The sequence below is a fragment of the Eschrichtius robustus genome, chromosome 11 (assembly GCF_028021215.1).
Source record: "Eschrichtius robustus isolate mEscRob2 chromosome 11, mEscRob2.pri, whole genome shotgun sequence".
NCBI lineage: Eukaryota > Metazoa > Chordata > Mammalia > Artiodactyla > Eschrichtiidae > Eschrichtius > Eschrichtius robustus.
This window is the reverse complement of record NC_090834.1, coordinates 3223205-3238623: the sequence shown is the minus strand read 5'-3', so window position 1 is coordinate 3238623 and position 15419 is coordinate 3223205. Positions and strand designations below refer to the sequence as shown.

At 47.8% G+C, this 15419-nt stretch overlaps 1 non-coding gene across 1 annotated transcript; it reads left to right on the top strand.

The window, feature by feature from the left end:
* The first annotated feature begins 2164 nt into the window (after positions 1 to 2164).
* On the top strand, positions 2165 to 2284 carry LOC137772746 (U6atac minor spliceosomal RNA). Its single transcript, XR_011075550.1, has one exon. It is a non-coding gene; the product is annotated as a U6atac minor spliceosomal RNA (small nuclear RNA).
* Positions 2285 to 15419: the final 13135 nt, after the last annotated feature.

The following is a 15419-nucleotide window of genomic DNA, read 5'->3' as shown; positions in this document are numbered from 1 at the left end:
AAGCTGTCACCATCAGCTTCGTGTCATCCCCAAGTGATATAGACTTGTCACGTCCACATCACCAAGGTGAATGATTAAAAAAAAGCAAAATCATAGATTCAAGGGCATGGCCGAGTTCTTACTTACATTTATATTTCATCCACTCCGGAATGATTTATTCAGACCCTACTATGTGCTGGCCATAAACAACAGGTCCTGGTTCTTATACTCAGTGAAGTAAGACAATTCAATACAACATACTATGTGCTGGGATAAAAGCAAGTCATGTTTGCTATGGCAGCATCTAGATTTCTGAGGTCAGAGAACTCTTCTAGAAGGAAGAGATGTTAAAGCTGAGACACAAAGGTGAAGAGATTCAACCAGGTAAGAGGAGAGAAAAGTGTTACAATGAAAGGAAATGGGGTAGGCCAAAGCCTAGAGGCAGGAGAGCATGGTAGGCATTGAGGAATCCAGTATCCCATCTGGCTAGATTGAGTGTGTTTGTATAGTTTGTGGGGATAAAGCGGGGGTGGAGGGGCAGGTTGTAGGTAGAAAGACAAGGGGTGTAGGTAGAGAAGTAGTCACAGGTCAGACCTTGAATGGCTTTATGGTTCTTGTTAAAGAGTGTATTCTGAGGGAAGAAAGGGTGTGGAAGGGCTGTATGCCCAACAGCAGCATGATTAGCTTTGCAGTTTTAATCGTTAAATAACATTGTTTGGGTTACTTAAAAATGTTAAAATGTTCCTCTAGTTGCAGTGGGGGAGTGAATTAAAAGGGGACAAGAGTAGAGGTATGGCAGCCAATCAGGCATGAGTTAACCAGGTGAGAATACCTGGCAGAGACGCAGAGACACGGGTATGCAAGGGTCCTGGACTTAGAGGGTGTGACCTAGAGATGGAGAGCAAAAACAATGGTGTGTGAGAAAGGGAAATGGAAGAGGACTTCTAGTATCCGGGTAAGTGGGACACAGGCAGGTTTTAGGGGAGTGGTGATGAATGCAATTTGGGTCATGATGGTTTTATTGGTGTACACAGAGCACTGCACTATGAAGTTAGCTGGACGGCTCTGGAACCCTGGAGAGTTATCTGAGCTTGAACGAAGACGGTCTTCAACACAGACACAGTTAATTACCCAGGAAGAGAGTAGAGAGGAGGTGAAGAGAAATGGGGCAGACAACGGATTTAAGGATTGGGAAGGGACAAGATCTTGGGAAAACTATTGACGAGAAGTGGCCAAAACACGGGAGAAAAACCAGGAGAGGATGACGGCATCGGGGTCAGAGGATGTGTGTTTGGGGAAGGCAGGAGTGTTAGCCTAATCAAATGCTGCTGAAGATCAAGTAAGGTCCGACTTAGGGATGAGAATATCTTCTGTCCTCTTGGGAGAACAGTCTTGTGGGCTGGAGCCATAGTGTGGGGATAAAGTGGGGTGAGAATAAAAATGTGGATAATTATTTCAAATTTTTTTAAGGAGAGAGAAAGTAGGGAGACCAAGGGTGGGCTGCAGTTGTTACCTTTGTAAGATGCGGAAGCCAGCTCTGAATGCGTGTGGTAGGGGCTGCTACAGGGGGGCATGAAGGGGGGCACAGGAGGTGCCTGACTGGCTGAGGGTCCTCGGGGAATGTAGGGGGTGGGGTGGGAGCAAATCTTGAGCACAGGTGGAAAAATGGGTCTTAAAGAGAAGGGGACAGACCAGTATCGTTAGCATTTAAAGAAGGAGCCGCATATTTGGAAATATCCATTACCGTTGGATTCAGCCACAAATGACAACAATACACAGTGAGAGTGGTTTAAAGAAGATAGGAATTTCTCTCTGGTTACAAAAACATTCCACCGTGTTCCTGGCTGGAGTTCCTGAGGGACCCCATCCTGTCTGTGGCTTGGATCCATTGTACATGGTCTAAGTTGGCAGCATCCTTGGGCCAGGCCGTGAGATGAAAGAGAAGAAACAGAAGAAGGGGCAGAACGCACACACGGACTGCATCCCAAAGAAGCTCCCTCCCTGGAAGCCCTCACAGGACACCCTTCCTCACACGCCTTGGGCCAGAACTTGGTCACACGGCCACACTGAGATGCAGGAGAGGGTGGGAAAGGTACCATCCGCTTTGGATGACCACATGCCCAGACAAATTCAGGGGCCTACAACCATGGAAGAAGGGGGCTGTGAATATTAAGAGGCAGTTCGCCTGTTGTATGAAAGGGGGGAGGTTAAACTTCCCTTGACGAGGATGCGAGAGGCCTTCAGCCTAAACAGGAAGCACATGGTTAAGGCATCGCCACTCTCTGTGATCTCACCCTGGCTTTTCCACATCTCTAGTCGTTAGGGAAATGCAAATCAAAACCATAATTCGATACTACTTTATGCCTATTAGGATGGTTATCAGTTTTTAAAAATGGCAACGATGCAGAGAAACTGAATTAGGACCCTTGTGCACCGCTGGTGGGGAGGTAAACCGGTACAGCCACTGTGGAAAACAGTTCTTCGTTCCTCAAAAAATTAAAAATGGAATTACTGTATGATCTAGCAATTCCACTTCTAGGTCTATACCCCCAAAAGTTGAAAGCAGAGACTCAAACAGATATTTGCACCCCAATGGTCACAGCAGCATTATTCACAATAGCCAAAAATAGACGCAACCCAAGTGCCCGCCCATGGAGGAATGGATAAACAAAACGTGGTCTGTGCACACAACCAAATATCATCCAGCCTTAAGGAAATGAGTGAATAAAATCCTGACACAGGCTATAACAAGGAAGGACCTTGAAGCCATGATGCTAAGTGAAAGGTCAGACACCAAAGGACAAATATTGTATGACACAACTTCCATGAGGTACTTAGAATAGGCAAATTCATAGGGACAGAAAGTAGAATAGAAGTTACCAGGAGCAGGGGATGGGGAGTTATTATTTCATGGGTATAGAGTTTCTGTTTGGGATGATGAGAGATTTGGGGAGATAAATCTGATGGCTGTACAACATTGTGAATGTTCTTAATGCCACTGAATTGTATGCTTAAAAGTGGTTAAAATGGTAAATTTTATGTTATGTGTATTTTACCACAATAAAGAAAAATGGAAAAAAGAGAGAAAGTTAGCTGTCTTTGGCACTCTATGGATGCAGGCAAAGTTTGTTTTTTTTTTTTTAAAGAAACTGCAACCTATTTTATTTATTTATTTAATTTTGGCTGTGTTGGGTCTTCGTTTCTGTGCGAGGCCTTTCTCTAGTTGTGGCAAGCGGGGGCCACTCTTCATCGCGGTGCGCGGGCCTCTCACCGTCGCGGCCTCTCTTGTTGCGGAGCACGGGCTCCAGACGCGCAGGCTCAGGAGTTGTGGCTCACGGGCCTAGTTGCTCCGCGGCATGTGGGATCTTCCCAGACCAGGGCTCGAACCCGTGTCCCCTGCATCGGCAGGCAGATTCTCAACCACTGCGCCATCAGGGAAGCCCCCAGGCAAAGTTTTAAGCTTAGCTACAGGAAGCTGAAGAAGTTTATGTTTGATCATTTTTAGTTTCTCTGAGTATAATTCGGGGAAGGTCTGTGTCTGCACGCATGCGTATACAGGTTCCTGTGTATGCCTATAGCTCTGTAAGCTGGCTTTCCCAGGAAGCAGAAAAGAACTGAACATAGTTGTTTACATAGTGGTGGAGAGCAAATCAGAGGGATTCCACGTAGTATTAACCACTCCTTTCCTCACAACATTCTTTTTTCTCTGGATTTTAAAATGATTGTTATCATTATTTTTTGTTGAAGTATGGTGGCTCATGTGCAATGTTATATGTTACAGGCGTACAACAGAGTGATTCATAATTTTTAATGGCTATACTCCATTTATAGTCATTAGAAAATATTGGCTACATTCCTCTTTTCTCTGGATTTGTAAGATACGATATGACCTTCCCCCCACTTATTTCCATCTCTTTTCCTGAGTCTTGCCCACCGTCTAAGAGATGGAGAGACCTTCTCCCAGACATGGTCAGAGCTCATCTCCAACTCAGTTCTCACATTAATTAACTCTGCAAGGAATTACAAAGGTAGAGTTTTACATTGCCAGTTTACAGAACCTATCCGAGTAAAATATATTTCTTGATTTCCACATCGACCAGAATATCCTTTTCTCATCCCAGTTCCATCATTAACTCTAACTTTAGAAATTGAGGGTTTTTTTCTTTTTCCTGAAGGCTTTATTTTCCTCATCTGTAAATGGGATATTTAAACTTCCTTAGAATGTAGTTTTCACGTTTACTTGAATTATCCTGGGAAACTTGTCCCTCAATTCCTACTGGAAAAGTAAAGCCAAGGATCTTAGGAGGTTTCTCAACAGTGTAGGCGTTCGTGTCTGTCCCTCCCCATGAGGGCATCTGCACCCCCTTCCCTCCCCTCCCCCCTCGCACTCCCACAGTCGCTCACAACTCGCTCGCATTCTGTCTCTGCACCGTCCCTGCGTCTCACTGTCGGCTCAGGCTGTCGTCACTGTCCGTGGACTAACGCTGTGTCTGAACAGGTCTCCTGCTACCAGTTTGCCTCCCAGTTCAGCCCGTCCTCCATCTTGTCCATCATTAATTATCTTGCTACAAAAACAAATTTTGCCACTTCAGTCATTTGCTAAAAATCTCCACTAGCCCACAGGGCTCTCAAGATAAAGCCGGAGTTCCTTAACTTGGCAGGGTCCTTCCCTACCCTTCCCTATCCTGCCCCAGCCTCGGTCCTGTTCTGTCTTCCAGAGTCCTCCTCATATGGCCCTCCAGCCCCACTGACCTGGACATTGACCTGGACACTGACCCCAACGCTGACCCTGGACACTGACCCAGAAACTGACCTTAGATACTGACCCAGAAACTGACTATAGACACTGATCCAGAAACTGACTATAGACACTGACAGGACACTGACACCCTTTCACCTCTCGGTGACCTTGCAGAGCTGCTCTCTGCCCGGTATGTCCTTCCTGCAGGTTCAGCACCGTGCAACCCTGCACACACTTGTTTCAACGTTGAGAGGGACGGACAGAAGATGGCCAGGAAGAGAATTTAAAAAGCTGAAAAAGGAGAACAACAGGGTTTTGGGACCTGCTTTAACCCACTGATTCTATCCTTAGAGGATCCCTCCCAGAGGTTTCCTTGTTAGGAGTCGGCCTTGGAGTCCAGGGCTTCCATCCAGTCTGATCTGAGCAAAGTCCCTGAATCAGAAAGTCTGGGACTTTCTAAAAGGCAGCTCCCTGCGTCTCAAGAAGCCCTTCTGGTGGGCGAGTCACCCTACGGTGACTCCATTCTCTGTAATTGTATTGCAACTAATAGGATATGAAGAAAATGGTACCAGAGGAGCAGGTCTTTCAACACCGTTTTCCAATCAGCCGAAATAATGACTTGCAGGGGAAAGCCTTGAAAAGTACCAACACGCAAAATATAACATCATCTAGGACTACCCATTATTCCAAATGCTAGTTTAGGGTTCGTTCTTTCTTTCCTTCTCCATTTCGAGAACCGCTGACGTGAAGCGGTCATGCCGCACAGGTGAGGAGCTCTGATTGGAAGGGCCGCCCCTCAGGGCTCTGTGGGCCTCATGGGAGGGGTCTCGGTTTCTCTGGAATATTCCCACCTTAGGAAAGAACCACCAGACAAAGCAAGCTTCGTGGTATGGAAGCTATGGAAATATGTAGACTATGTAAGTAAATGCAAATTCCCTTTCGCTCAGGTTGCCAGAGTTAGTAAATAAAAATCCAGGATGCCCAACACATTTAAATTCCAGATAAACAACGCATAACTTTTAATTATGCATAGCACATACTTATATTAAAAAATTATTTGCTATTTATCTGAAATTCAGATCGAACTGGGCATCTTATTTTTGTTCTGTTTTTATCTGGCACCCTATTTTTGGTCCATACATGTTCGGTACCTAAGGAAAATAGCCTGATCAGAATTAGGAGACTAAACAGTGAAAGTAAGTTTTCACAGTTTATTTTCTTTTTAATGGGGAGGTACATGGTTTGGCAGGGAAAAAAAAGGACGGCTGCTCTTTCTGGCTCATTGGATTATTTGTAAAATCTACATTTGGGAGAGAAAGAGAAGCAGAGAGACAGAGAGAGAAACAGATGGTGGTTGAAAATGGCCCATGTTCCAGAAAGTCCCTCCCCTCTGTTGAGAAAACTGAGCACCTACTATGGTCCACGCCCTGGATCCACACCCCCGACAACAGAAATGAGGGGCAGCTTCAGGGAGACTGCATCCCCTCCCCCCCCCCCAGGCTGCGCCTCCTGACAGCTTTTCTACAGCCACCCCCCCCCCCCTTACCTGTCCCAGGTGGCAGGATGCCACCTCAGAGGGCAGGGCTGTGGTTCAAAGACTGGGGGATGAGTGACAGGCATCCTAACGGGATGCAGCTGAGGGAGCCGCTTGCTGACAGAACAATTTGCTGGCGCCCAGAATATCCGCCCAGCTCCGCGAAGCGGAAGCCTGGGCGTCGGGAGAAATTTCAGGATTTTATCATTCGCCGGGGTGTCAGGTTTTCTGCGAGCCGCACACTTCCCACGGCACTTTTCCAGACCTGCGGCCTTGACACGCTACCCGTAGAGGCTTCCAGAGCCCCAGGAATAACAGGCAAAACTATTCCCTTTTTCTCCCCCCTGATCCACTGGTGTTTATGTAAATGACGGAAAAAGCAGTTTTCGGCTTATTTCCGAAGCTTAAAGGCTTCGTGAGAAGCCTATTATTGAAAAATCAGAAACTGCAAAGCAACTTCTTAGACAATGAATTAGCAGCTCAAGGAGCGCCTGTAAGGCCGAGTGCTCGGTAACTGGCTGCCTTGCAAATAGGAACTCCCCCGGGGGTTCAGTCATCAAACACGTGGCAACAGGCTGTCTGTTTCAACACAGTGAGTAATCAAAGGAGATTTGCAGTTAATCCAAATATAACAGAGAAGTATCCAGGGGAAGGCCGGGAAGAGGAGAAACTAGAAGAAAGGTGAGGAGTGGACCGGCGCTTTCCGACCTGGAGTTCCATGTGCCACTGGGACAACGTTGGGGGCCAGGAGGGCTGACCCACCCGAGCGCTTGAGGCACCAACTACCCAGAGGCTTGGCTCTGCATTGACGCAAACCAGACAATGAACCCGGCACCTGCCTCTTCTGCTTGACCAGCGAGGTAAATTTTGGGAGGGAAGGAACTAGCATTTGCTGATTTGCTTGACAATTCTGAGTCCCAGACTGGTTTGAGGGGCGGGGGTCAGTCAGGTGGGGATGGACTTGTTACATCTGGAGGTGCTGGTTTGGTGGTGGTTCCACGTCGTCCTTCAGGGGACGGTTCCCAATATACGGCTATCACAGTGCTTCTCAGAGTGTGGTCAGCGCCGCCTGGGAACTTGTCAGAAATGCCGACTCGGAGGCCCTACCCGGCCCCAGACCTGTAAACGCTCAGAAACTCTGAAGAGAGGCCCAGCAGTGTGCGGATTAAGAGGCCCTTCAGGTGATTCTGATGCTCGCCGTTGCTCTAGTTTGAGAACCACTGGGTAATGTGATCACGTGGACGCCCCAGGTTCTTCTGCAGGCTTGCCTGTGAGGGAAGCCCTGGCCAGTTCCAGATCCTGGAGCAATTCTGGGCTGATCACTCCCTGCCCTGGTCCCCTCGTGGGGCTTTGGGGCTGTGGGGAAAGAAACCGAACATTTATTAAACACATCCTAGTTCTCAGTACCAGGCACTGGTAAATGTTTTATGTGTGATATTTTATTTAATCCTTTCTACAATTTGTGAGCCAGGTGTTGCCGATAGGATTTTATTGCTGACAAAACTGTGGCTCAGAAAAGTCAGCTCGCCAGGGTCCAGACGTTTCCAGAGACTATGCTCTTTTCACTGAACCCTACAGCACCTCTGACCCATGTGTCATCTGCCCACAGAACGCCTTGGATGCCACCTACACAAAGCTCATGCCAGCCTGGCAGGGCCGGCTCTCCCTTCCACCCTCCCCCACACAGCCGGCTCCTTGCCTCATGTTAATTTCCCACCTGAGTACTGAGCACTTTATAAATAGCAAATCTAAAATGAATTTTCTACCAGCAATCATTAGCTCCCTTGACATCCATTAAACATTCTCGCAAGCAGAGTGAAGTGACAAAAGGGATTGATTTTTACAGTATGCTTAATAGGGGAAAGAAAGAAAGGTGTTGACAAGTCCTTTTTTTTTTTTTTTTTTTCTGTCCTGATATCACGAGGAATTTGAAATCAGTCAAATGACTTTTATCTGCAGAAAAGAAGGCTAGGATTGGGGGTGAGAGGAGAGAGGGTGGAGGGTGGCAGCACCCCAGCTCAGCCCATTCCTGCATCCGTGACAGGTAAACATGCAGTTAGTTAGCTAGTGCCAACCACCAAGATGAATATGTCAGATTTAATGTTTCAAAATATATAGGGTCCAAGCCGGGGAGGGCGTGGGGCCTGGCGGGGGCTGGGAGCGAGTGGGGAGAGGGAAAATCAGCTATCTTCTGCTGAAACTATTGGAAGAATAAATGTGTTGATGCAATAGCTGGAGTTGGAGAAGGCTGGCATATGAGGCACTGTAGCTGAAAATTCAACTTTGATTTCAATTTTCATATTTGTCAGCAATAATTAGATTCACAAAATGTTTTGCCACTGTTCTAAAATACTAATAAGTAGGGGCCTTTGTAGTGTGGTTAATGGAGTCTTTTTCTCCTAGTGGGCTAGAAAAATTCCATTAAGGCGAAAAGTCATACTATATTACAGCACTTCAACATCACGGACCTGGCTGCTGCAGTAACGTCTTCCGAGACTGGAGCCCTCTCTTTGAACCAGAGCCCTTGGCTGGGAAGGGGCTTGAGGCTTCATACGCCTCAGCTGTCCATCATTTTCGACCTGCATAGACCTCCGTGAGTCATGGCGGAAGCCAGCCAGCCAGCCAGCCAGCCAGAGACGAAAAGAGAAGCAAATGCAATACGGCATCGTCGTCGAAAGGATGAGCCTTTATAAGCATCGCCTCCTGGAGCAGGTGGAAGAGAGGACAGGAGTAGAGGGTGGGCAGGGGGGCACCTGTCCCTGGCTGGGAAGTGTGGCTCCCGCCCGGGGAGAGGAAATCCGTTCTCTGTCCTTCTTCAGACTGGACTCCCTGCTTGTGGTTTAATGCTGCAGCCCCACCAGTGCAGAACCTACGCACCTGTATGTCCCTCTCCTCCCAGGCCCCATTCTGCTCAGCACAGGCTGGATTCTCTGGGGACAGGGTTTGATTAGAAGGTTCGAGGTCTAAGATTTTTGAGTGACTTTTCCCTGGGATGCCTCAACCTCCCTCTGATGTCCCAGGAAACTCCCTGCAGGGAGCATGTTCTGGGGGTAAATGTCTGCCCCTGCCTGGGTCAGAGTGTAACCCCCGCATCCTCCAGAGAGTCTGACAGAGACGGAGGGTGGGGGACGGCAGCATCCTCGCCTCCGTTGTTCCCATCTCAGCACCACTCCCCTGCCGTCGCGCTGGGCCCACTCAGAGGGCTGGCATCTCTCTGGGACCCCTGGACAGACTGCGGCTGCAGAGACAGCGGCCTCTTATCTGGGCTCTCGGAATCCAGTGAACTCAAGAGCTCCGCCGTGATGCTGTTTAACTCTCCTCCCCCAAGTTGTGAAGAGAAGCCCCCAGCTGTCAGCCCTGAGGCCTCCACCTCCACAGCAACAGAAGAAAGCAAGCCCAGTGGACGTGTGCGCTCTTCTCCACCGGCTCCCACACTCCCCCTCGCGAGAAACTATGCTTTGCTCGGCCCAGGAGTGGAGTGACTTGGGGCCGACGCACCTGAGCCGTGAGTGGGAGATGGATGGAGGACTGTGTGCGTGGCAGGAACCCGACCAGGACAGCAGCTCCGCCTGGATAAAGCACAGCTTGCTGGAGCCGCTCATGGTGAAGGTAGGGTACATCCATCTCGCGAATGCGGGGTCCCCCTCCCCGTCACCCTACCGGGATCCTGCTTTCCTGGGCCTTTGCCCCCGTACGTGTCTCTCGTGAACATTGAACAGGAGCCTGGGCTCCTTCCCCAAAGCTCACACACCTTCCTTGGCCCAGGCCTCTCCCCGCTCCCCTCCCCCACCAATTGCGCCGCCGCCTTGCTTCTCCCCAGTGGCACGTGCTAGATCTTATCCCTGGGCAGCACTTCAAGATGAAAGGAGGAGGGGGTATTACATCCACCAGTGATACGGCGTGGCAATTGGGAGAGGCTTTTGTTGTGTCATTTCCTACTTCCTTCAGACTATTAAGCAAACAAAAGTGCTTGTGGAATGAGAAATGTAAATGGCCCACGCAAGCCGATTAATCCTAGGTGTACAATTCCATTAATAAGGCCGCTTTTTAATAGGCGGCTCTGGCAGCAGCAGCGGGCAGGCTAGGAATTGATGTATTCTCTGTAATTGTATTGCAACTAATAGGATATGAAGAAAATGGTACCAGAGAAGCAGGTCTTTCAACACCGTTTTCCAATCAGCCGAAATAATGACTTGCAGGGGAAAGCCTTGAAAAGTACCAACACGCAAAATATAACATCATCCAGGACTACCCATTATTCCAAATGCTAGTTTAGGGTTCGTTCTTTCCTTCTCCTGACCCCTCTCCGTCTCCCTCTCTCTTCCACCACAGGTAATAACCTAAACCCAGTCCCCTGGCAGGTAGAGCTCCAGGGAGACCCACCCATCCATGGCCCCAGCTTTCCCTGATGCAGGGATGCAGGGCTGGCTGGCTGGCTGAGATTGTTGTGCCAGCAGATTTGGAGGTCACGGTGGGGAGGGAGAGAGGCAGTGTGCTGTGTAAGGGAGAAGACCCTAGAAGGGACCCAGTGCTGGCTCTTAGACTAGTTAGTTGAGTAACTTTGGACCAGCCCCTTCACCTCTCTGGGTTCCCTTCCAGCCCCAAAATGCAGGGAATCTGAGTGCGTTTTCAAAGAGCAGGCTAGGAGGAAGCTGGCCTCCCAGTGTTCCAGGGAAGAGCAGAGCCGATGACCGTGCCCAGGACCTGAATGCCCGTGGCCCGGAGGCTCCGCGGGGCCCAGGTGCCTGCACTTGACGTGGCTTCTCCACAGGGCCCCGCCGTGCATTCTAGTCACGGATAAACGCGTTCATCACTCCTTCCTTCACGCTCTCATTCGACAAATATTGACGGGGCGCCTCCGACACGCCAGGCTCTGCTCTAGGTTCTGATCAGGCAGCGGTGAGTAAAGTGGACCAAAACCCACCCCTGTCCTCGCAGCACGTGTGGAGTCAGCAAGGCTTCCGCTGAGCCCTCGCCGTGGGCTGCGGCAGGCCTGGGCCTCCTTGCTGGCTGAGGCCACCCCAGGATCCCAGGACAGGAAGCAGAGCGCCTGGCCTCTGCCGTCCCCGCCTCTGCTGTGGGCACAGTGGAGCCAGGGCCCCCTGCCAGCCCCTCGCTCCCCTGCCCGCCTCTCCGGGTCACCGGGTCTCTCTCCTGCCCATTTGTATGCGGACTCTGACCCTCGCTTGGTCGCAGGCTGGAGAGTAAATACGAAAAGAAAAGGCAAAGCACATTTCAGTTGAAATCCCCAAGGAAACTGATGTGATTGCCATACAGAAATGGTGCCAATAAGGGCAGGAAGGAATATTGCTTTTATAGCTTTGGGGACATAAAACATTTAGGAAATGTGATTGACTGGCAGGGTCTAATTTATCATTTATCTCATTCCCTCTGCTCCCTGGCTGTCTTCTCCCAACACACGGGCGGACATGTACGGGCAAACTTCTTTCCCCTTTTTGCTTTCCTTTCTTCTTCTTCTCTCTCGGAGACTTGGATTTATCATTATTCTGTTAAGCGGGAGAACTCCTGTGGCTATTTATAATTAATGCTCAGAAACCTGCCAATCCATTTAATGACACTGGCAGGTCACGGCCCCCTTATAGCTCTCCATTAATCATCATTAGAACAGCTCTGAGTTTTTACATTCTTTTTAAATGTTAATTCACCTCTGTAATGCTTCTTTTAGTTAAAACTGTAAAGAGGCAAGTGGCTGGTGCCTCGGTGCTGGCCCGCTGGGGGAAAGGCATGGAGGAGTTGATAAAGCCTGGTTGGCTTCTTCTGTTCTTTTGTCCTCCACCCCCTATCCCCAGCACCAGATGTCTACTCAGTTTGTTCTGTGGTTGCCTATATTTATCTGTAGCAAAAGTGCCCAGTGACTTAAAGTTCTGGGCAAATAAACACACTCTGATGTCTTTGGACTCCCGGGGCCAAGGCAACAACCTCTGAGGGGTTGCTCACCCAGGGTCCTGACGTGGTTTGGTAGCTCCTAAAGGTGACAGGGCACAAAAGTGTCCAGGGGTAACTGGGGCCGAGAACTGCCCATGTGGCTCTTCCAACACTCACAAACACACAGCACATGAGCCGCTAAAAGGGGTCACATCACATGAAGAATCCTCTCTGTGTCACGAGTGTTCACCACCCGCCTTACTTTTGCCACTAATCGGCTCTGAGACTTTGGGCAAAACATTTCACCTCCCTCCACATCTACAAAACGGGGCCCATGTCTGTCCTGCCTAGCAAATGTGGTTAAATCCGCAGGGAGTAAATAGAGTTGAAATTGTACTAAACTTTTAAAACTGTGGTATCGATGCAAAGTGTCAGGTCTTGCCCTTCCCTGCGTCTCCACACATGCATCCTGCCCTCTTACCCTGGGGTCATTCATACCCGCGTATGTGCTCTCAAACCTCATAGCCATTCCATTTATGTCTTCTTTCTCAAGCCAGAAAAGTATATTTTGAATCATCAAAATCTCCGTAGCAGGAAGAATGTTAAATTGGGAAGGGTGGGAATCTAAATTTGAGTATCCACTCTGTTACTTATTAACTGTGCAACTCTGAGCAACTTCACCTCTCTGAGCCTCAGGTCTCTTATTTTTGGACTTCATGTTTATAAGGCCCCTTGACCTAGTAAAGCCTGTGATTTTCTTACCAACCCCAAAGGGCCATGGCAGGGACTCAGGCCTAACAGGGACAAACTGGTCCCTTTGACCATCTGAGCTCTTAAATTCTCCTTGTCTTGTGAAGCAACATGGCCTAGAGTTTAGAACTCTAACAAAAGAAAACACAGGTAGATGAGGAGAATAGAAAGTGTATATTTAATTCATTTTTGACTCTGATTTCTCTTGATACCATGCACCTATGTGCGAGGCATTTGGAAACTCAAACCATGGGCTTGACCTTATTTTCAAGGTGACCTCAAATCCAGCGGTTGAGCTGAGATGACCCCTTAGGACCTGTGGGGTACCAGGCACCTGATCCTTTTTAATGCTTCTCCAAAGTAGGTTCACCTCATTTCATGCATGAGTAAACAGAGGCTCAAAGAGGTAGTATGGTAGTTCATGGTTCATGTAGCTTGTACACTGCAGGGTCACAGGTCAAACCCAGACCTCTCGAATTTAAGTCCAGCTTTTTTTCTGTTTTTTTGGTATCACTTCATCTTGTCTCCCTCCCCCCACCTTGATGAATGATGATTAGGTGATATACCTTGGATGAAATATAGACATAATCTAGCAGCTGCTCGTGTACTGGCATGCATTGTAACTAGTGACCTTTGACTTGGGCTAAAAACTTCCTTTCCTGGGTTCCTTCCTCAGTGTGCTTATATTCACATGGGCATTACGGTGTGGAAGTGAGCTTCCGTGGGGTCTTCTACAGGGAAGCCCACCATGCTTAGTGTTCCCCTCTGTGTGGTCCCAAGGCCCATCCTCATAGGGACTGCCATGCCTCCCCTCCCCGCCACAAGCATCACTGACACTCCAAGCAGACACCAGTCCCCAAGCTGGGCTTTGGCCATCTGTTCTGCCCATCACTTGACAATGCAATAAAACCTGCTTGACAATCATGTCTGCACAAAGGGCAGAGAGGGCTGCACAGCAAAAAGCTGTGTAAAATTCCTTCCTGCAAAGGCTGCATCAAGAATACTCAGGCCAAAAAGAGCTCTAACAGCAAGCGGGGTATTGTGTCATCTTCCTCCTTCTCATTTCACTCCTTTGCTTTATTAATGGATTTGTGTCAGTTCTTACTTGGTACAAGTTAATAATAATAAGGCCTTATGATGGTGCAATGCTGTACACATTTGAAAAGGCTTTCACAAATCTGTGGTCTCTTTAAATCTTCATGGCTGTAGTTGGATTTTAGAACTAAAGGCCTTAGAAAACACTTAACTCTCTCAGCTGATTATTATTGATGTATTTAGTTTAGTTTAAGTAATGTATCCTTATTAAATATAATTTGGACACATACAAAAATAGCTTTAAAAAGATTTAAAGTCACTCACGCACAATTACATTTAATGTATTTTCTTCCCATTCTTCCCTTATTCTCTGCCATAGTTTTTATTATATAGCTGTAATCTTATCATTTACATCTCATTTTTTCTTTTAAGAATAGATCAGAGGCAATTTTCCATGTCGTTATTTAGTATTAGGGAACATAATTTTAATTGGTTTCATGACATTGTATCAAGTAGATGTACAGTACCATTACCCTATGTTTGGACATTTATGTTGCTCTAATTGGGGGCTGTTATAAATAATGTTTCAGTGAACACCTCCATGAATATAGCCTTATTCCAGTTTTAGGATTGTTTCCTTAGACCAGATCACTAGAAATCCCATTGCCACCAATTCTCTTAATACCCTCAGGGAAACTGAGGCAGAGAGAGACGAAGTGAGTCTAGGTCCCATGGACTGTCAGAAGAGCTGCACTTAGGCCGCAAGTCAGGTCTCTTGCCTCCTGGTCTCACATTTTTTCCATTCAGTGCCAGTCTTTAGAATTTCTAAATAAAAGGGCTTGAAAATGTCTTGGGTGTCCACAAAAAAATAATTTTATTTTTAATATAAAATAAAATATTGTGGTTGAGAAAAAACACAGTAAGAGCTACCATGAATTCTGAAGCGCTTGTGAACAATGTATATGAAATCAAACGCAGCAGCCTCCCTGTGTACTTGGAAATAACACAAGCCGTATATGCTGAGAAATACCTGTTTCATCTGCTCACAATGCTTGACGTACATGTGGATTCTGAATCCCTCTTAAACTCTTGTTCCCTCTTCACATCCCACCCCAAGCTAGGTCCATTGTCCTTTAAGAAGAAGGCATCCATCCTGAGTCTTCTGCCAGGATATTCATTCCAAGCTAGAACCCATGGGAACCACAGTTACCTCCCTCTGGACCTGTCCTGCCCTCTTTAATTCAGGGGTAGCTGAGTGGTAGAAGAGAGACAGAGTGGCTCTTCTGAATACTGAGAGTTGGAACAGACCTGCAATAAGTTTTATGTAAAGATTTCAAGGCTTTGCAACCGGAGAGAATAGTCTCCAATAATAACAATGGTTTAAATGTACTGACTGCCTACTAGGTACTAGGTATGATCCTAATTGCCATGTATGCGTTATTTTCGTTAGTTTTTACAATGTTTCTGTGAAGAGCGTGCTACATTCATCATGAT